Source organism: Rhipicephalus microplus, unplaced genomic scaffold (genome assembly GCF_043290135.1).
Source record: "Rhipicephalus microplus isolate Deutch F79 unplaced genomic scaffold, USDA_Rmic scaffold_17, whole genome shotgun sequence".
NCBI classification, from domain to species: domain Eukaryota; kingdom Metazoa; phylum Arthropoda; class Arachnida; order Ixodida; family Ixodidae; genus Rhipicephalus; species Rhipicephalus microplus.
In genome coordinates, this window is record NW_027464590.1 from 3,240,258 (window position 1) to 3,263,137 (window position 22,880).

General features: G+C 45.0%; 1 long non-coding RNA gene across 1 annotated transcript; it reads left to right on the forward strand.

Annotated features, from left to right (window-relative positions):
• Positions 1 to 2,230: 2,230 nt before the first annotated feature.
• On the forward strand, positions 2,231 to 17,732 carry LOC142785043 (uncharacterized). Its single transcript, XR_012888833.1, has 3 exons — positions 2,231 to 2,686; positions 16,177 to 16,301; positions 17,254 to 17,732. It is a non-coding gene; the product is annotated as an uncharacterized LOC142785043 (long non-coding RNA).
• The last annotated feature ends 5,148 nt before the right edge of the window (positions 17,733 to 22,880 follow it).

The following is a 22,880-nucleotide window of genomic DNA, read 5'->3' on the forward strand; positions in this document are numbered from 1 at the left end:
CGCAGAAAACACGTTTGGAGGGACTCGAGAACAACCAGCAGAAAGTGGGCGCCCATCGTGGACAAGTTTCTCTGGTAAAGAAGACCACTTCGGACGCAGAATTGACCTTCGCCTAATGACTTTCTTGCTCCAGGGAAGAGAACTTTAAAGTTTCGGTCATTACGCTGCTCAGCGGCAAAAGTCACGGTATCCGGAAAGCCATACGACAAAGAAGCGATAAGGTTGTCAAAATAATCGGCTTCCCAATCTGTCGTCGGTAGCGGCATCCCGGAAGGGCCATCCGCATCAGCATGTAAATGGCGAGATGGCCAGTCTTGTGTGAAATAGTGAAGACACATTCCTGCAAATGAATGGCCCATCGTGCGAGGCGGTCGGATGGGTCATGAAGGTTGACCAGCCAACACAGGGAATGGTGATCTGTGACGATAGTGAACGGGCGATCATAGATGTATGAGCGAAACCATTCTACGGCAAATACTACTTCTAGGCATTCCTGTTTGGTCACTGTGTAGATGCGTTCAGGGTTGCTTGAAAAACGACTTGCGCACGCCACAACGTGTTACTTATTGCCAGAACGCTGAACGAAAACTGCACCGATACCAATGCCACTTGCGTCGTGTGAATTTCTCTGGGCGACGAAGGATTGAAGATTCTAAGTATTGGTAGCGAAGTGAACAAACACTTAAGCAGGTTAAAAGTGGCATAACGCATGGAAGTCCACTGGAACGGGCTGTTCTTGCGTAGAATGCTCGTCAGGGGGTGAACGACATCCGCAAACCTGTGTATGAACTGGCGGAAATACCAGCACAGCCCGATGAAGCTACGCAGTTGTTTCACAGATTTAGGACACTCGAACGATTCAACGGCCGCTGTCATTTGTGAGTCAGGTCTAATGCCATCTTTGTCGACGAGATGTCCCAACACAAATGTCTGTCGCTCGCCAAAGTGGCACTTTTTTGTATTCATTACAAGGCCAGCTTTTTTAATGCAGTTGAGCAGGAGGTCACGACTGGTGTTCTCAAACGTACGTCCAAAAATTACGACATCGTCAAGGTAACACATGCATATATGCTATTTTAAACCACGCAATATAGAGTCCATAAATCTTTCGAATGTCGCAAGAGCATTACATAATCCGAATGACATAACGTTGAACTCGTAAAGTCCATCGGTCGTAACGAATGCCGTCTTTGTCAGCTGCGTGCATCGAAATTTGTCAGTAACCTGATCTCAGGTCAACGGATGAAAAGTAGGACGTGGCATGCAGGCAGTTTAGAGCGTCATCGATGCGCCAACAACAATAACGTAACAATATTTCAAAACGTTTTGTATAAAACCTTATTATGGGAAAAAGTTGTCAGATACTTCAGACGCCTTCAATGCTTTACTGAGGCCATCGTTGCAAATCGGTTCTTATTTTTTGACGTCAACACGACGTCATCTTGAGGTTCCTCAAGGTTAGAACATGATGTTAACTACCAACAATACCAATGTGATCTGGATTATAGTCATCCAATAATGTGTGGATAAGCTGAAATTGCCTTGCGAATATGCCACGACTCAGCTCATGAGTTTCTGCATAAGTGCAGATGGTTGCGCGCAACGCGTGCGATGTTGATTAGCAACGTACCATAGCTCATCATAGAACAACACGGATGGTAAAAGAAATGGTGCATTCATGAGAGTACCGATAAAAAAGGAAATTAATAATTACTGAAGTGGTACTTGCCTAAAGTACGATATAGTTAGGGCGTAGGCCACAGCGAAAAGCTTCTGAGTGCGCCTAACTAATTAGCGTTCCACCAATGTCGGAATGAGGTGGCCGTGGTGGGAATCAAACTCCTGACCTGTGCGACAGCAACTGAGAAGCATAAACACTGTACTACAATACTAAAGAAATGATTGTGTACTCTAACGAGACATAACTAACTTTGGACATGAGATGAGAAAATGGTCACGTAGAGAATGAATGGGGCATACACCAGGAGCGATCACCTTAAAAAGTGAGCTTCTTGGTTAGTTGACAAAGATGAATGTACGATGGCGTTCAAAATTTTGCGCACCACGGGACCACGTGTTAAACAGTGACGCTGCACCTTCTGACGGCTGCCTGTGAGGCTCAAAAGAGCACACTGCGCACGCGCGCTCTTTTTTACCTATTAGCCTGCTCACTCGCTGCCTTCAAAGAGCATGCGCACCACAACGCTAGAACGACTGCAAGGTGTCACTCCGGTTGTCAGCGCTATAAACTTATCACAAATGTCAATTTTCAAAAAAAATGACGCAATGTGCACGTTCTCGACAGAGCGCAGTGTCTGGTACTTAGAGGCAGATTGCGGTGTGCACCGAGCGCTGCTAACAAAATAACTTTTTGGTTTCACATCACCGCTCGGTGTTTCCGTGGTGACAGCAGGGGTGACACCTTGGGCTTCGTCTTGCGTTCTGGGGTGCGTGCTCTTGAAGAGAGCGAACGAGCGGGCTGCCAGGTAAACAAGGGCACGCATTCGCAGTGCACGCTCTCGAGCATCGCAGGCAGCTGTCAGAAGGCGCTTTGGTTCCTGTGGTCTGCAATATTTTGACCGCCATTGTACGTGAAAACGGAGTGTCTTCATTCGGTAATATTCCAAGAACTGCTCTCCCCGCTACAACAACAATGAAGGCCGATTTTGACTGAAACTGAACAATGGTGAGTTAGCATTTTCTTTCTGGTAATATGGCATACTGAGGCTTATAGGGCTCAAAAAAGACGGAAAATAGAAGAAGTGTCCAACGTAGGCGCTAACTTGCACCAATATTTTATTCGAAAACATGCAAGCCCATATATAAGCAACATGGCTTTTTGACAGTCCACAGTACTTGTGTTACGTTTGCAATAGACGTGCCGTAAAGGACTAGAAAAGTTCCGGGTGAACGACGTTTATTGTCCCATGCTCGTGGGTTCGTGGTTCAAGCGAGAAAGGCACTGGTGCAAAGCGGCACTCTGCTTATAACACCTATTGGCGCATGCGGACATCGCAGAGTGCTCTTATTAATGGATGGAATCCCAGCAGACAAAATATCCCCATCCGCCTTTCCCGTAATAACACACGCACTGTCCATCAGAGTCCAGCTTGGAATATGTCTGGTGGGCGACGATTTCGTATGGGGGTAGCGTCTCGCCTCGACGGGTGCTAGTGTGGCATGTGGGGTAATCGGAGTTGCTCTGGCAGGAACCGATAATTCGCCAGTCTCAGGAAAAAACAAGGAATTTGCTGGTCGTAGCTTTGCCAGCTGTCTCATGCATAGAGATAACTTCCCCTGCAGGTATATGCCACAGCCGATCCTGGTGCTGACGCCAGGTGGAGGTGTCCCTTTGTTTTTTTGCACGCACTTGGAAAGAGGCAGGACCTGTTTGGACAAGAATCACAGCGGGAGTCTATTTTGGTGCGCAAACACGTTGTCGCCTACCACGAAATGACGTACGCGACACGGATGACTCAGTGTCTGAGTGCCGTGTCTGCGGCCCATTCTTGCCCCAATGGAGGGCTTTACGGAATCAAGCCGACAGCGTAAGCGTCGAGCTAGGAGCAATGCTGCCGGTTATTGCACTACGATAGCAAAAAATTGGGCAGCTTTACCTGCTGTGTCTCACCTCTGCCATTTTTGCTAAGAGCGTTCTTTAAAGTCTGAATAAAACGCTCTGCCAGCCCATTGGAACTGGGTTGCTAGGGAGCTGTAAGGACATGTCAGGCCCCCATTTTCTGCACGAAGTGTTTGAACTACCGCGAATCAAACTGAGGGGTTTATCGGAAACAATTGTTTCAGTGAAAATTAAATGAGCAAACAGCTCCGTAAAACAACGAGTCGTGCTTTCTGCAGTTGTCAAGCGCATTTCGAAAACCTCTGGCCAATTGGAATGTACGTCGACCACCTATAAAAGCATGGCATTCGGAAAAGGTTCTGCGAAGTCTACATGAACATGCTTCCTTGGTGAGTCGGCCATAACCACGGACGAAAAGGTGCGTTGATTGGCACGTTACGTTGCTCTTGACAGCTAGCGCAGATTTTGATGCGATGTTCTAGGTCCGCCTCAAGCGCTGGCCACCACGCATTGCTGTGCGCTTGCTCTTTGCTGCGCACGATGCTAGGATGACCGTCATAGAATTTGTCCAAGATGAACCCTTGCAGTTTCGCGGGGATGGCTACTCTTATTTCCAGCATAACGCAGCCATAATACACCATTAGCTCATTGCATCTGCAAAAAAAAGCCTTCAACTGCTCCTCCGTGATCATCGTGGGCTATCCATCATTTATGAATTCTTTCTCTAGACGAAGAATTTGGTCTTTATTCGTGGCAGCTGCGATGTCTCTGCTAGAAACAAGCAGCTAGTCCAATCGCAATGAACAAAACGCTTCTTCTGTTTCTTTGGTTTCCACTTCAACATCTGGCAGCGGCTGACGTAAGCATAAATCGGCTTCCGCGTTCTCGCTCGATTTTTCAAAGATTATTTTGTACGAGTACGCTCCCAACTTGACAGCCCTGCATTGTAACCGAGCTGGCGCGATGGTGGTAATTCCTGTACTCGGGTCCGATATGGTTTGAATGATTCACCTTGGTCGGTCACTAAGGTGAATGCGCACCCGTATAAATAAAAGTAGCGCTTCTCTTTACCAAAAACATGCGCTAACGCTACGTTCTCAAGTTTACCGTAATTCTTTTCCGCTTCAGATAGCGTTCTTGAAGCTTAAGCAATGGGCCGGGCCCTACCGTCATCGTAGACATGAAATAGGACGGCTCCTACACCATACTGAGACGCGTCGCATGACAGAAAATTGTTTTTCAGGGTCGTAGAGTGCGAGTTTATGTGGTTTCGCTAGTAGAGGTTTCACTAGGTTGAACGCTTTTCAAGCTTGCTCGTCCCAGTTCCACGCCACCGTCATCTAGAGAAGTCTATAAAATGATTGAGATACCGTAGATAACTTCAGCACGAACTTGCTGTTACTGTTGACGACGCCCAACAAAGATTGTAGCTGCTTCTTTGACTTCAGTTCTGGTACATGGAGAAGTCCGTGAACATTATCTGAAAATGAAGAAATGCCGTCAGTTCTGATTTAGGGGCCAAGGTAGTGAAGTTATTTTTGAAAAATTGAGCAGTTGTCTTTGCTTACTTTGACAACTCGACTTTGAAGATGCTCTTTAGCAGCCCTTCAAGGTTGGCTAAGTGGTCCTCTGTTTTCCTCATTACCAAAATGTCGTCTTGGTAGCAGCAAACACTTTTAAGGCCCTTCAACATAGTATCCATTCTCTTTCGGAAAATACCTGGCGCGGAAAAGATTTCAAAAGGTAATCGGTTGACAACGAACAATCCCCTGTGCGTATTGGGTGTTAGATATTGCTTTGAGGCCTCAGACATGACCACTTGCTGATAAGTGCTGTTTAGGTCAATCTTCGAAAAATGCGTGCCTACGTCCATTACCGCGAACATGTCTTCAACCTTCTGCAACGGATAATGTATGTCTTCAAGGCACGGATTCACTGTCACCTTATAATCGCCAAAGTGGCGTATGCCACCGTCTTTCTGAATAACAGGTAGCACTGACGTGGCGGTTATGAAGTTCATTTTTTCCATCTTTTAAAGCTCCACCTCGACTGCCTTTTTCAGTGCAAACAGCATGCTTTTTGCTTTAAGAAACTTCAGTGCCTGATTAGGCTAGAATTACACCTTAGCTTTTTTCTTCTGTAATCATACCAAGCTCATCCTTAAAAAGATTAGTCGTACTTTGTGATCAAAGCGTGTAGCCTTTTTTTTTAATGGCCATGAGATGGGCAGCTGCGACTGTAGTAGAGGGTGGACGTTCCAGATTTTGCTCCACTTCAGCCTGATTGCCTATAGCCATTTCCAGCCTAGCAATGTCGGTTCCTCCTGGTCGACGACGTATTAAGGCAGGCTCGCCGTGTTGTCGCCGTGCTGCACCTTGATCTGTAAAACGCCTTTCGGGATAACTAGGAAGCCTGTGTAGTTGCGCAGCTTGACTTGGGTTGGCCAGAGTGTGTTGATGCAAAAAATTGGGGGTATTAGTTGGAAAGCACGACTGTGATGCAGGCACTTGGGTAGAGACTGTCACATCAATTACTTTCATTGGTACCATGATAGGCTCAATACTGGAAGTAGACACACTCTTTATGGCTACTACGTTTAAGCGGGATACCACCGCTCAAGTTTTATAGTGCTTTATTTCAGCGTTTTTCACGCAACTGGCCGGAGGCACTACGGCATAATTGTTGAAGGCGCCCCCTTTTGTTGTACTTATAGCATTTGTCGTATAAGTGGGGACACGCCTTGCCGTAATCTTTCAGCGACCCACAGCGAAAACATATGCTTGCGACTGGTCACTTGAAGCCGCGTGTACTCTATGCATGGCGTTGGCTGCAGGCAACGCTATGCATTGCTTCATGTTAAGCAGTGCTTTTTGTTGCCGCCTACACAGCCAGCGCGTGCTCTACTGCTCTCTGAAATGAGAACTTGCTGTCCTCAGTGAACAACACTCGCTGCATATCCTCTCTTAACAAACCAAACACGAAGTGTTGCTGGAGGGATTAGTCTAATGAGCTTATAAAATCACAAGTTCATGCTAGCTTACGTAGCTCGGCAACGTAATGAGAAATGGACTCGTCTCAGACTTGCTGCCTCTTGTGGAACTTTGCTCACTCGCCGATTATCAACGGTTAGGCGATAGATGGTCTCTCGGTGTCTCATTCTGTACCACGAAAGTCTTCGTTCAAGGCCGTGCCGGGGCGACCACCAATTCCAGAAGACGATAGGTTCTGGGACCAACAATTCTCAGGAATGCATGTGCTCTGTCATTGTCGGCCACCTGGTTGACGATTAGAAACGACGCTAGCCGTTCTTCGTACGACGCCCAGTCACTCGTGGAAATGTCGAATGGTTGCATCTGTCCCGTGCAGTTGAACAGCAAACTCTATCGAACGTGCACTGGCATCTTTGTTCATTATGTCAGTCACTGACACAAAAAATTTCAGCACTCTTCAATCGTCGATACAGAACAGAGGATGAATGCCGAGAACACTTGCATTCCGTGACGCTGTGCAACTCTGTGAAACTCCATCTTCGTCGCCAAGTGTTCCGCTTGCAACAGACATGCCGTAAAAAGCCAAACAAGTTACGGGTAAACCACGTTTATTTTTCCGTGCTTGTTGGTTCCTGGCTCAAGCAAGAAGGGCTCTGGCCGAAAGCGGAACTCTGCTGTTAACCCCATTGGCGCACGCGCACTACCCAGATTACTTTTATCAATGGAGAGCCTGCAGACAATACAACATGTATGCCAGAAATATAACTATCTTTCTGAAGATAGGATAACTCCTAACAGTAGAAGACAATCAACGCCTGTAAATTGTTTACCTGCAAGACTATCAATCAATTCAGCCTCGACTATATCCTGTGCTAGCTGACCCCTGCTGGTACTGACAATTGAACACTTCTGAAAAATATACATGCCTGTGATGTGAACACTTTGCTTGCACTGGCTCCTAAATTTCTGTGATACCTGCGAAATGCAGGAAGAAAAAGGTGGATTTTGGATACTCATTGCAAGTATTGCAACGATTGAGAAGCCAGTGCAACTAAGGATGGTAACACCTCGTGCATGTCAACTTTTCAGGAGTGTTCAATCGTTCATACTGACACATGTTAACTAACAAGTGGAGTAATCAAAGCTGAAACTAATGGGAGGCGTTTAAATTACTGTATTTGTAAACCGCAAAAATTTATCTGCCCTCATCAGAGCCTCTCTACGTAAAAATTGTTCAATTGGAAAAGTGTGTAAAATTGCGAAGGTTATAAATTCATGATGCCTGCATATATTAGTACCTATTTCAAAATACACATTGAAATTAGTGCATGTGTGTGTCACATCTTTGTGTTCGTGTTTTTTTTCAGTGAAATTTAACAATAATTCCGCAGGGAGCATCACAATCTATGTTTTGAATTCATAGCAAAGTTTTATTCTGATGCGTTGCATTCAATTGGGTCACATACAAAATCCTGCAGAAAGTAAGACCAATGAAAATATAGACGTTTGTTTCGGTAGTACTTCTGTATAAATTAAATATAGATGACTGGAAAATACAGCCAACGAAATGCAATCTGATGCTGGAAGAAGAAAAACCTGTGACAATAGCAACTTATGTTCCCAGGTTGCTACGGGGTCGAAATTGATATTTACTTCTCCACATTTGTATCACAACTACTACGATAAACTAAAACTCAACAACAAACTTTACATATTCTGTGCTGGCGTTATTGTCAGCTGATCTTCATAAGGATTATGTAAAACAATGGAAACCAGCGCTCAAAAACGTATTTTTCTTAATTTATTTTGGTCTGATGACAGACTGAGAATTCGCTTGTTAATATGAAGATGTCGCAATATTTGATTTTAGGTAAGAATATGTCCGCTAAAAAGCCGAAATTTTGAATGGTCTGTTATTCTCAGACAAGGATTGAGGTAATGTACAGTAAAGTCAGTTGTATGTTCGAGCCTGCGCTCATCTGCCTTGCTGTTGTACCGTTTTGTTGCGGTTTACATTCAATTTAGCCTTGTTTTTCCCAGCTATTACCCATTACTACAGTTCAAAGGAGGCTACACATTAGACACTGCTACTGCGAGTGCATTCACTTTTTCAGCAAAGGAGATGCAATATATTTATAATCGATGCACAATTTAGCTAATAACATGAACAATAGACAATGCATTATAATTATTAGGTACATATTGACAATTGTGCGTGGTGGTCAGGTTTTTAAATTTATTTCATTTTTCCCGGAGAGCTAATTCTCTCTCACAAGTTCCTGAGAGCGATCCTAATCGCAAACGTTTCCTCTCCATTTGTGCATTGGCTTTCAACAAAGCGTAAGAGGAAGGAAAACTTGCATCGGGCACTTGAAGCAAAAAAAAAGGGACTATAGGACGCAGAAAATATAAAATAACCGCTGTATTACCGCAAAATATCGAAAGCATACTTTGGCTTCGGCTCTAAATACATTCACCGAACACATTCGTTTGCAATGGCACGTGGGAAAGAGCCTCCTCAAGAGGGTCTCTTCAAAACGTTCCCCAACGGTTTTGTAGGCTCATAACGGCAGATGCTTCTTGCCATGCATATTTTTTTCAGTGCAATGAATGACATGCTCGAATGAAAAGAATAACACTGGCCACTTTACTGGTGTTTAGTAGCATTGGTATGCAAACTGCCATCCACGTAACTCAAGAGGCTCTGCGCCCACACAGAAGCCGCTGTCGCCCGCTTTGTAAGCTTTTTGAAAAATTAACCTCAAGAACGAGGCTGAATGAGTACGAGATGTCTCCTTATAGTTTGTTTCCTTACAGCCACTCTTGGTCTAAGTACTGAGTCTTGGGGTTGTGTGGCGTTTCTCTTCTCCGATATCACAATAAACAAAAGAACAGCTACTTGTAGGTGCGTGCTTGATTGTCCTCTCGAGTCGAGACTGGAGTTGGATCTTAGCAAACATTCCACTACCGAATTCTTCCCTCCAGACGTTGTCGCCAAAGAAGTCACACGTTTCGCACTCTTCCCTAACAACCACTTTCTTTGCAAATTAAACTTTATCCGTCCTTTATTTTAGGCTATCTCAATCACCGAGTCTCACGTCCTTAATTCGTTCGCTCGCTTTTCACTGTTCTTGACGCTAGAAAAGCTGGTCGTGAAGATTTTGTAAAAATAACTGCCTGTTTATGTAAAACCTGAGGTTAAATAATGGTTTTGTATTTTAAGTTGTCCTTATTATGTAAACTTCATTAACCAGGCTAAGCCTTTCTTCTATAGACACGAGGAAATTTACAAGTAAATCATACAACTCAGTTCATTTGTCCTGTGCTCCACAAAATTTAAAGGGCGTTGGTACGTCCTTTCAAAAATATTTTGTGTGACTGCAGTTTGCATGCATACAATTCTACAAAGAGATGGTTTAGAGCCATATTTTGAGTTGAACAAACTTCCTTTACAGAATGGTGCGACCCATATATAAGTCAACGCATGAATTTACAAAGAATCAGATAAGTTTTTACTCAGGACTCACTTAAGAGATCAACACAAGCTCATTCAATTTCTTAGAATGTACCGCACTCTCTTTCACACATCGGTACCCTGGTTGGGCAACTAACACTCTTGCTATCGGGTACGAGGCTTTTTCGGCGCTTCAGTGAACAATTTATGGGCATTAATTAGGCTCAAATGCTTCAAAGCTGTGAAGATGCACCAATGATGGCACGTTCAATACATCTTCAGGAATGATCTAATACCAAGTTTGTTGAACTGAGTATAAAAGTGTGATGCCGTGTAATGTATAACTATATAATGTGGAATGCAATGCGCACGCAGAGAAAAAAGCCTTCACTGTGTACGAAATTTTGGCCTATATTTATTCGAGGCAGTAAACAAGTAATTGCGTCAGGTCTGTCACAAATAGAGAGGGAAATATAAGCAAACGCCTAATTTTTACTTGCGTTCCTGTTGCGTCCTTTCGATACATGAGCATAAATAAAGTTTACAGGGGCATTTTCTGTGTTTCTGTTATGCGTATTTCTACTGTTCAGGCATTAAAGTCTTTAAATACCTATAACTGCCTATTTCTTTTCTCCCGGTATGTGCGTACGCTATCTAATCATAAGTTAAGCCTTCGGGTGCAGTTCAACACCATCATTCATGTTCGGATTTTAAGGCATTTCACACAGTCCTCTAGTTCAACCGGCTTCCGGAAAACAATCGCTAGCACCAATGAAATGCGACGCGAGGAGAACAGTGCCCTACCGCACTCACATGACGTTAGTATTAGCCACGCGCAAAACCATGACGAGACGTCAGGGCAAACATAGTGAAATATCAAACTAGATCAAAATATGTCGTGCGCGTAGTTTCGCTCTATTTGGAACTTGAGGCGTAAACGTTTTCCAGTGCGCGTAGTCAGGCTGATAATCATAATAATGAAGATGTTCACCGAGAAGGTTGAGATTGACGCTATCTGATTCGACTAGGTTAAAACTATCGACTTCCCTCTCTTCCTTATTTAGCAAACCAGCTATACGTAATTTTAAAGACTCTGGTGTTTCTTAGGCTGCGATGAAAATACGACGCAATGCACGAGAGAAGGTCGGCCGTCGGCCAAACACTGTCATCTTTTGACCACATTTGCAGAGGAGCACGCAGATACGAGGCTAATTTTTTAAAGTAAAAATAAACTTTCAGATAATATTGAAGCGCAATAAAGTTAGCAGCTCAAAGCTCACATCAAGCTAGGGGTATTATACCAATCTAACAGCAAGCGACGAATGACTGTACCACAGAATTGTCAAACTGCAGCTAGAGTGCCTAATATAGTGTGCCTAAGAAATTCAAATAGAAGTGTCCAGCCATTTCTTGCACAAGAATCTGCTTAGAAAGGGGCAGTAATTTGGCGTTTAATCAGTTAGCAAGTAATGTTGAAATTTACTTAGAAAATAAAGTCCGAAATACTCAGTTTAAGCACAGTAAAAATTAACACATACATCTTCATTTATCTTTTTCTTTGTATTTGTTCTCTCTTTCTTTTTCTCTATCTACCTCTTCAAACTCGTTCTACCCTGCTTCTTTTTTTCTCCTCACGCTAACTACCATTTTCCGACCCCTTGTTATACAGTATTATAGAAAGCTGTATGTCAAACTCTGCTCGCGTGCATGTGGTGGGAGAGAAATATTTAGCTTATAATTCACTCAGGGATCTACTTCAACAGAATGGTGACTTAGCTAAGAGATAAGCAAAAGCAAATGGAGAGTCCGTCAAATTGAAATTTTTATAGGTGGCGGGCCTGTGCATTCTTACCGCCATTGTAGTGTATGACTGGATAACGCCGTTACTTCATTCTAGAGATAAACACTGATATTTCAGCAACTTTCCCTTGCCATTAGGCTGTGATGCTGAAAACAGGATTCAGCATAGTCATGTGCCATACGAAGTTGGCCTCCGCCCTCTTTTGCATGATGTGTTGCATGTTTGTGCGCACCAGTTAAACGTAAAGGAAGGTTCACAGAACGAACGTGGTTGTCCCTGCCCTTTCTTCGCAAACGTAACGCGTTACCATTACTCTACCACTGATCCTGAATAGACCAGTGGCATTCCTCTATTTCTACCATAAGAAGCTATTTCCTGTAACATCATTCTAAGCAACATGGTTCCGTAAACACCGAGGGCAAACAGGTGTTTTGCCAGACAGGCACGCGTCTGCCTAGAAATACAGGAAAAATACCTTTTTCTTCTTCAAAACGGAGGGAAAATAACTTTTATGCTTTACAAATACACGCGTCTTGTGCACGGGTTTCGTATTACAACACGTTATGTCACAGTATTATTTCGTGGTGGAAGCGCACATTTCCATCGGGCTTCTGAAGAGGTGTTTATCCTATCGACTTCAAGGCTTAAAGCCGCGAACAAGGCACACACATTACTGTGCATAAGTTTTTTGACCACTGAGTCCAGTGTTCGGTAGCAACGAGTGCCGTAGCGTTTCGCGCGGGAATACTTCAGCTATCATTCGGCAACTCAACCATGACTGATACAAAAAGGTCATCATCATGCTCTGCGGGTGTTTTGTGTTGAGCGTCAAGTGTGGTGCAATTTGCCGTTTTGTTCTGACTGCATCTGCGGTGTTCGTTGATTCACAGGCCGTTGTCTCTCGACTGACTGCGACAGGTGGCGATAACTGCTTCTCATTGATTACTCGAGTGTTAGAAAATGCGGGCTCGTACTTTTGTTGCCCACCTCCAGATACGAGCCATACCAGCCGCTGTTACCGCTGTTCGTATGCCGCTATGACGCAAGTGTAGCGCGTAACAAATAGACTAAAAGGTGACAAGCCGAGCGGAAGTCAGACGAAGTACCGCTGTTTGTATGCCACTTTGACGCAAGAGTAGAGCGTAGAAGATAACCAAAACGCTGAAAAGCCACGCCGAAGTCTGATTTTTGTTAAGAAGTTGAACATAGAGACAAGTGCTTCGCAAAAACAAACTTTTGCAGGTAAAGCTTTCGTCGGACAGAGCTTGCCAGCTCGACAAAGTCGGCTGAAGTCGTATTTCTAACAATGAACCGCCAGGGCCTTAGCGTATAAGTCCATTGTTTCATGTCACTCTCATTGAGCTTGAGCCGTTGTTCACATTGTCTTCACGCTTGTGATATCCTTCGAAACAGGCAGGTCATTGACAAATCATCGTGAGGCAGGCATGGTAATACACAGTGTTCTTGAAAGCAGTGTATCTTGAAGGCCTCGGCTATTTGGCGTGCGCGCTCGGGTCTCTAACAGTTGAACAGAGTTGGCACAGAACAGTTCCAGACACACCTATTTCCCCGTAAGGTAGCGTTGTGCCATCAGTAGGCTGGAGAGGGGGGGGGGGGTAGGTGGTATAGAAGAGTTTGCTAAAACTATGGTGGCTAACCGATCTCTTCGTGAAAAAAGTGGCTGAGAGGTAAAAACTACGGCAGAATACCTGTCAATTGTTCATGGGGTGGTTATGCATAGCGCAACGGCTTTAGTGGCTGGTCCACGCCTATTGCTGCCGCAGAACTGGTGGATAGTCTGTTTTAGAAACACTCAAAGGTTGACCGCTTTGTTACCCTTGTTTATTACGAGCTAGGGCACGTTGACCAGGATACTGCTGGTGGGGCAACAGACAGAAAAGCAGAAAAGCTTCATGAAAATAAAGATGCCAATTCATTGTCTGTCTGTCCATCTCTCCGTCTCTCCGTGTCTGTCTGTCTGTCTCTCTGTCTGTCTGTCTGTCTCTCTGTCTCTCTGTCTCTCCGTCCGTCCGTCCGTCCGTCCGTCGGTCCGTCTGTCTGTCTGTCAGTCTGTCTGTCTGTCTGTCTGTTAATTACTCTATCTCACCTATAAACACTTTCAAGCGTTCTGTTTTAGGGGGTAACTGAATAAATAGATCTAATTATTTATGTTTTTACAAGAGCGAAACAACAGTGCGAATGCATTCGTCAGAGAAGGCTGCGTGTAGGCGCAATGTAGTCGGCCGTCACGCCATGATAACATGGCGACATCATTGACACAAGGGGGGTGCCTCGTTGGCGAAAATTCGTTTTTTTTTTTTGCGACGTTTCCTTCAGTTTAAAAAACTTTTGAAAAAGTACCTGATAAACACGGGGTAGTATTTGCGAAGAGCACAAACGTTTTATTCTCCACGGATGTAGGTCAGATAAGTAATAGATGAGATCAAAACTCACTACGCGTGAAAAAGAAAAGACCCATAAATAACAACTTTGGCTCCAAGCTAATTACACACAAAGTTTAGAGTGCACACAAAATCATTAAAGCAACTTGTGGTTAAATTTGAGGCTACCGCGACCTCGACTCCTCTGTTGCACAACATTGTACATTTTTTAACAAGCGATGCAAGTTTAAAAGCTGACTATGTTCGGTGCAAGTGAACGATGGCCAGCCGGTAAATGGCGCTTGACGAGAACCGGAGGTGATGAAAATCGGCTGCTCAGGCAGGTCACTAAGCCGTTCACGCCTGCAAGCCCTTTTGTCGCACACCACGTCAGCTTTTAATCACCATACCTTGCGCTTGTGTCACCCGCATGGTGGAAGCGTTCTCACGCAGAGTTAGACTGAAAACAAGTTGCCCCTGTTGCGACGCCCACAGAGTTTCCTAAACATACACTAGATGAAACGCTAGTGTCCATGGGAGCTGCGACGCACGGCGCTACAGCAAGCATGGGAAGGGTGGGTAGTACACGTATTTGTCTAATCTTCGTACTTCTGGCTTAGTTTATGTTCTCGTGGCTAAAAATTTTGTTGCCAAAAACAAAACAAACAGCAAATCTTGAGCAGTTCAGCTTCACCACCCCAATATTTTATACTGAGCATTTCAAAATCGTGTCACGATGTTCAAAAAGGTTGTCGTTTCCTTCGGAACAAAGCCAAAACACAGCAATAAATGAAGCCGCATGTGTGACTCGCTGCTCGAAAGTACGAAGACTAGACAAATCCATGTACTCTCTAGTTCCCTCTGGTTTATATTAGGAAAATGTATTGCGACACTGCCCTTGACAGAATGAATTGGTGGCCTGGTTACATGGTAACTGTGAACAGGCACCAGGCTACTTTCTTGAGACAGCCGACCATCTCTCTAGCCAAACACAACTGTTGCGTGACAGTACCTTTAAGCTGTACCTCCAGTAAACGTATGATGGCTTGAGAAGCTCATTTTCGGCACGGTAAAGTGCGGCAAAGTGCCAGAGCGCAGAGGTGGAGACGAATTTCTGAGAAAAGGAAAGTTGCTTGCTTCATCGATGGTTCTTCAAGAAGGGGCTGATCCCACAAGGCAGCCTTTAAGAAGGTGGGAATTATTTAAAGGGGAGAAATGGAAAGATTGGGAGATCGGTGCTTGAGAAGGAGTTCAGGAACAGGAGACGGAGGTCGTGCTTGGCACCTACTGGGATCCAAAGATTGAATACTACATCGAGAAGTTGGCGTCGATGTGGGCTCTATATTAAGCGCTAGGCATGTAACACCTGCGTGGGTACAACCCAGTTCTTCCTGAGTCATTTGTTCAGTGGCCTCCCTGGCCTTTGTTCCACTGAGGGGTGGGTTTGCCTTTGTTGTACTGTTAGCTCGTTCTCATGGGGGGGTCGCCTGAGCTCGGGAGGATTCTAAATATTGCGAAACTCGGCCGATCCTGCACAGCGCCCCTTATGTGTCTACCGTTCAAATGATGTCATTTATTTTTTCGAACAATTCACGTAGCAGTTGATCAGTGCTTATAGTAAATAAACGTATGTTGCAGTATTTTATAGGTCCATTATAACAATTAGCTCGAACCAAAATTGTTTATGTTGTGGAATCTATATTTTTTACGACAAATTGCCTGAATATTGGGATAACAGGAAGTAAGCTGTGCTTGAACGCAAGTGGATGAAAGAGAAACAAACGCGACACTCGTCCCTCATGCCAAAAAAAAAAGCGTGCAGAAAAAGCATACGATTACAAAGCTTCAGAAAACTTAAACAAAACTTCCCCCTCGCAGGTTTGCGCCTCCCTCTACAAAATACGAAGAGTTTTGCGATTGTACCAAATGAATGAGGAAAGAACAGCTTTCGGTATGTGATATTTCTGCAGAACCACCGAAAGAGCCCATGATAAGTGGCCGATCACGCATGGCGCCTTTGGTATTGGTGGCAAGATGGAGGACCTACGCCACTGAGAAGAAAAGACCAACGGGGAGTCGCCAAACCGCTCGCACTGTGAGTTTTTATAGCGTAGCGATGGAATTGCGCAGCGACTGTCGGAGTGCTTTTCACGAGGGATACCCCGTCGCGCTTCGGTCGTACTTTTCGTCAGGGTGTTAAGATAGGCGGGGCAGCCTGGAGGGATGCATTTGGACTTTTATATTCGCTCTGTCAATATATCTTTCACACCTTTGTGTATTCACCAATACTACATGGGCTTTTGTTCTCATTCCTGATACGAACAAAATATCGAAAGGACAATAGTATTGAGGTGCGGATGAAAATGGCGGTGCTCTAGAACGGCGAAGACACTTTATTACCTCTGGGCGTCTTTGTGACAGGAGGCCGCGCGTGGCCGCTTGCAGCAATTGCGTCAGTTCGAAACGCAACATATACATACAACTCTCTAGATTAACTGAGGTTGAGGCGAGAGCCATATATTACTTTAGTCCAAAAGAAGGCTATTGTTTCCAGCACCCATTGCGGGAGCTCTCTGTAATTTTTCGCGCAAGCGTGAATAGTACCATTGCATTTCAGGCGGTGTGAATGGAATCGAATCTTTTACTATATACTGTGTGCATGTCATCTGGGGGGGGGGGGGGGGGGTATTCGAGTACTGCTCGTGCTCTGTTGGTCATTCAAAAACAGAAATGTTACAAAATTACAAAAAATTATCTTGAAACTGTATTGTGAAGGGCGATGTGAGGTTTGCAATACTTGCCTATTTGTATTCTTGCACAGTTGCTTGAAGGTGGTCATATTCTTTTCAACTTGTTTCTGAGAATTTATCTTTCAGAAAGATGAGATTGTGGCTTTATTGTCACAATGCATATATACAAATGCGTGTGCTGAGGCTAACAAACTGTGTGAAATTGAGTTCACTTGTAGTGCAATGATTTGTTAAGTGTGAAAAGCGTTCAGTGCAAGTTCAGTACACCTCCGATTCTGTATCTTTCCACACATGCAGGGATGCAAAATTGAGCACGTGGTAAAGCGGACTGGAATATGGAGCTACAAGACAGCAATGTGACCATCTTTTTGAAAGAGTTGACATAAAAGGTTAAAAGAGGGGTACAGAAAGGATACGCATGTCCTGTGCACCCCTCTAGTGCAATCTCACCGGGAACATTATTCCTTATGCAGAGTAACGTTTCTCCGAGTGTTAATCCAGCAGAACACGTGCCACTGAACAAATACCGCATGCTCTTTGATCATTGAGCGTTCATCTTGAGGCTGCGTCACGTGCAAATGCCAAATTTTCTGACTTTTAAAGTCGTAAAACACGCGAGGCACGAGAATTCGACAAAAAATTAAAATACGTTTTTAGGACAGATACTCGGGTAATTGGTTTAATAAACATTTTATTCGTCGTAGTCTTTTAACCTTTTGCCATGCGCAAGGCCCAATTGTACTCCTCGTAATAAATGTGATTGTGGTAAACGAAAATGGTTCCGCGATCTCATTGAAATTATAAACGTATATTAACAAGTTAAGTCTAGAATGCACTTTTTCAAATAGTTACTAGCACAACAAGTTGCGGGAATGCCACAAAGTTTGAAGAAACAATTCCTTCCCTTCGCACCTTTCGGCAATCGCCTTGTCGTTAACGTTGACCTTGACGGCAAGATGTGATGTGCTCGTCATACGCAACAGCTGTTTTTATCCGCTCGCAGGTGCGCGGGCTAGCTGCTGTGACTCTTCGCATGGAGAGGAAAAGCACTCGGCCAGGAGAGAAGAGCTAAAAAACAGTGCACGGCTTTGGAAAGAGCCAGGGGAGCGAGAGCGCCTTTATTATCGTCAAACACATTGATTCACACTGTTAGGACACCATTTCAAAAAGTCTCAGGGGGATGTGCTCACTGTGAAACAATGCAGGACTGTGGCAGTACAAATACATTTGGACTTCTGGGTGCTTTAGAGGTTCTTTACGGGGCCACTCAAGGTGCTCACGATGGCTTCAAAGGCAACGTAATCCCAATGTATTTGAAAACAGCCCTATTTAGGAGGCCGCAAATTGCAGGAATGCATTGCTTTCAGTGTATCTCTTTCACTAATATCGAATGACTTCTCGAGACCACCAGCTCCACTGTCTGTCGCTCTTCACCGAGTATATTGTCTAGTTTTTTGGGTAACGTTATTTCATGGTGATATCTTCAATGTTTATCCTTTTATGTACGTTTAATGGCGTCTGCAAAAGTTAGCGATAGTTTTTAACTATGAGAATCAAGTGTTTTTTGTATTTTACGCAGAATAGTTCGCAGAAAAAGAACTTTTGAGGCGTGCGTTGCAGACAGCTACTTGGCTGGAATGGAGATGTGGACGCGCGCTATCGACACAAAGGAAAGCGGTATCTCAGAACACGCGAATGAAGACACGATAAGATTTCCTAAAAGCATGACTGTTATTTTTTCGAAGTGAGGGATAAAATAACAGCATGACACCTTCTACAATTTGTGTTGCGCACAAATGAAAGTCACTCATATGCATGTAAAATGAAAACACAAACAATGCCACTCTGGTTCATGCGCTGACAGACAATCATACATGCAGGACAGAGACACGGTGCCTTTCAGTACAATGAGCTCTAATAAAAATAACTCCACGAAACTCAGATTCGGTTACTCGGCAGTACAAAATACTACAACCTTTCCTGTATACTCGAAGCTATACACAAGACCTCGTATGGTTTGTTGACATCATTTCTCGAGCACTATAGAGACAAAAAAAAACAGCAGTGAGGATAAATTCGCGTCGGCAAGGAATGTGGAACATTAGCAGCTCTCACTGGCAATGATTGAAAAAAAAAGAATAAGCCACCAGAGCTCCCCACAGGGGGAACTTGATTAAATGCGTTGCACAGTGGTGGGGGTAGCTCGTGAATGTTGCGTAGTTGGTATGGTTTGCGGCTCACCGGGTAGCGTTCATCTTGGGTGTGCGGGTCGAGGCGGGTAAGGATAACCGTAGGTCACGCTCACCGACGATACGTGCCCACGTACTAACGAGTCCTTACACGATGCACACATCAAGTACTATTTGAATGGCTCCAGCAGTCTCTCGTCGACATCGTTGTCGCTGTTAACGTTGTCGTTGATGCCACCGCTCTTCAAGTCGACGTTGACGTGCTACAAAGACCCCATAGTGCGTTGGTCAGCTTCGCTTTCTTCTTCATGCTCCCGACTAGCGTATGGTCGTTGTCGAAGCGCACTCGGTCACACACCTTACAGCTCTGTCCGTAGCTGTGGTCTTAGAAGTCGCTTTTGAAACGAGCAGCTGGCTGCGCAAACTGCTTGGCTCGCCCCGCCCTTTTCACAGAGCGCTCGCGTTCACGAGCAGTTGCCATCCATTAGTATCTGTTGCTTTCATCGTATCTACTAAAGTCAATCAAAGCGTGAAGTCAAGCGAAAGAGGGGGAAGAAGTTGGGATAAAAGGGGAGAGAGCGGGAAGGGGGAGACGAGCCAAGCATGCACAGTGGGCGTGTGGACGCCGACGACGAGTGACATGGCACGACTAAGAAATGCTTCGCATTTAAATATTATGCACAAAGCAAACGGTATTCAAGCCGTCGCTGGGCTCTGGTGAATTATGGCGGCAGAAAATAACGGCTCTTTCAAGCTTACATGGAACTCAGGACGCTGTTACGGAACTATACTTGAAGGAAGGCAGCATATTTAGCTCCTGAAATGATTCAGATACGATAAACACTTACGGGGCCCACCATGGAGGCTATGGTGCTCGAGTGCAGAGCTGCAGGTAGCCGGGTCAAATTCCGGCTGAGGCGGCAGCATTTTAAATGATGATGACCTTTCTTGAGGCACATGTACTTAGGCCTATTTTCACGTGGAGAACTCCAGCTGGATGAAATTTTCGCAGCTCTCTGCTATAGCATCTCCCATAGGTCGTAGTTTTGGGACGTCTAACCACAACAATTAATAATATAATAAATTTAAGTTACACTATGAAGATGATCGCGGCCACTAGAAAAAAAAACAAGGCTAAGCTTTTGTTACTACAATGTGATTGCGAGGATATTTTAAAGCTCATCTGTGATTCATGACTTTGCACGAGCGGCATGTACGCACCAAGTTAAGACCACAAACTAATACAGATCACAATTATCAGGAAGGTGCGCGAGAAATTTCATAGTATCATTCAAACAGGCCTACAAAGAAATACTGGGATAGGCTAATCACGCCTGTTTTTCTCTTTCGTACCACAAGTATGAGTTTGAGCAATGGATGATTTCTCCAAACGGTCACATTTTATAACAGCCACGCTTCACATAAGTAGTCATACCTCAGCGGTACTTGAAGGTGCTACTATAGGTAATGCGGCTGCTGTCACACACTGTCACACATTCATGAGCTGCTATTTAAACGTAGGTCTCGTAAACTTTTAAGTGTGAGCGTCACTGCTTAGGATTACTGCGCGATACCACGAAATGTTACGAATGGTTTTTAGCATGTCTGGTGTCATTATCTCCAACAAGAAATGACGAAACTCAAGCATCACTACTCGGCGACTTCTTGCTGGTAGCCTGCTTCTATGCTGTCCGACTTCTAGTGAACTGGAGCTGTTGTATCTAGCCAAAGAATTATTCCATTGCTCGTTTGTAAAAAAAGATAAAAATAACTGTAAGGCCGTATTTAACGCACAACCTTTCACAGGGCAATGACACGGAAGGGAGGAAGCAACAAAAAGGGAGAAGGCAGGGAGGTTAACCAGAAAGACATCCGGTTGGCTACCCCACACTGGGGGATAAAGGAAGGGGACAAGAAAGACGGGAAAGAGCGAAGAGAGGAAAAAAGGGAGTGGGGGAGAGACTGACAGTAATTTCACTGCAGCGTGCAGAACTCTACCGCATGTCAGAGGCGTTCACACAAGCCTGTCTTTCTCAGGAAACGCAGCAGGGCTTTCACTGCCTTGTGGGCTGTCGAGGCATGTGTACGTTGCTGTAATAGCACCAGCACAGAAAGAGGCCGATCATCCAGTCGCCGCATTGCGTTGGCAAGTACTTGTCTCTCTGAGGCAAATTGAGGACAATGACACAGCAGGTGTTCGATATTTTCGTCGGTGCCGCAAACATCGCACGCCGCACTGTCAGTAATTTTGATTAACGTGGTATAAGCTTTCGTGAAAGCAACTCCCAGCCAAAGGCGATAGAGAAGCGAAGCTTCACGTCGATGTAGGCCGGGTGGAGGCCGGAGTTGTAGTGAAGGGTCGAGCTCGTGCAGTCGTGTACGTCGTATGCTTGGTGTGTTCCACTCAGTCAGTGTGAGACTGCGGGCCAGTTGACGAATCTGCCTCGCCGCATCCGCTCTTGAAAGCGGTATCGGAACGCTGTTCGCTCCTTTATGTGACGTGCGAGCAACATGATCTGCAGAATCATTGCCGCCTATACCACTATGCCCAGGTAACCACTGAAAGACGATGTCATGGCCTTTTTGTATTAACAGGTGGTGAAGTTTCACGGTTTGGTAGGTCAACTGGTCGTGGCATCCGCGTCGGAGAACTAATATCAGGCACTGTAACGCTGGTTTTGAGTCAGCAAACACAGCCCATTTACCTGGTCTTTCTTCTGAATTGATGTGTTCCAGTGCATTGCGCAGAGCCTCGAGTTCTGCCTTCGTCGAACTTGTCACATGTGAAGTCTTAAAACACCGAGTTATCCCTTGTGATGGTATAACCACTGCACCACCTGAACTAGATGGCGTAGTAGAGCCATCCGTGTAAATGTGCACAAGGTTACTGTAGTTTTCTTCCAGTAGGGATAGACTCAGTTGTTTCAGGGCATGTGTCGGTAAGTCCGATTTTCTCCTCATTTCTGGAATCATTAAGTGAACACCCGGACGGCTCAAGCTCCAAGGAGGAAGCAGTGGCTTTGATGCAGGTGCGTATGTCTCAGCAAACGATGAACGATGCTTGGAGACAATAGTGCCGTATGTCGTGCGGGGCCTTTCAGCAGCTAGGCTCGCCAGGTGGTGAGAAGGGGTCCTGGCATAATGCCTGAGGTACATGCGCATTGTCTCGGTAATAATATGCGTATTTATTGAGTGATCTTGAGCGATGGCAATGGTTTCAGCCGTTGAAGCACTGCGGGGTATTCCAAGGCATATCCTAAGTGCTTGGGCTTGAATGCTCTGAATTGCGCGCAGGTTGGTCTTGCCGGTGTTAGACATTGCAGGTAAGCTGTACCGTAAGAATCCGATAAACAGCACTCTGCACAGTTGTAGCATGGATGATATGGGCACTCCCCAATTTTTTCCTGCAAGGAATTTGAGCATGTGGCATGTTGCGATCAGCCGCTTCTTCACATAGTTCACGTGTGGAGTCCACGACAGGTTTCTATCTATTATGACTCCCAAGAACCTGTGGCTTCTGCTGAACGATATGTATTCTTCATTAATCGATACACTGTAAGGAGACATTGGTTTCCGCGTGAACGCTACCACTGCACATTTTCCGCAGGACACCTCGAGGCCTTGTTTACGAAGATAGCATGACGCCGTTGTAGCAGCCTTCTGAAGGCGGGCGCGAAGCTGAGGCCTTGTCACACCTGATGTCCAAATGCAGATGTCATCAGCATAGACACAAAG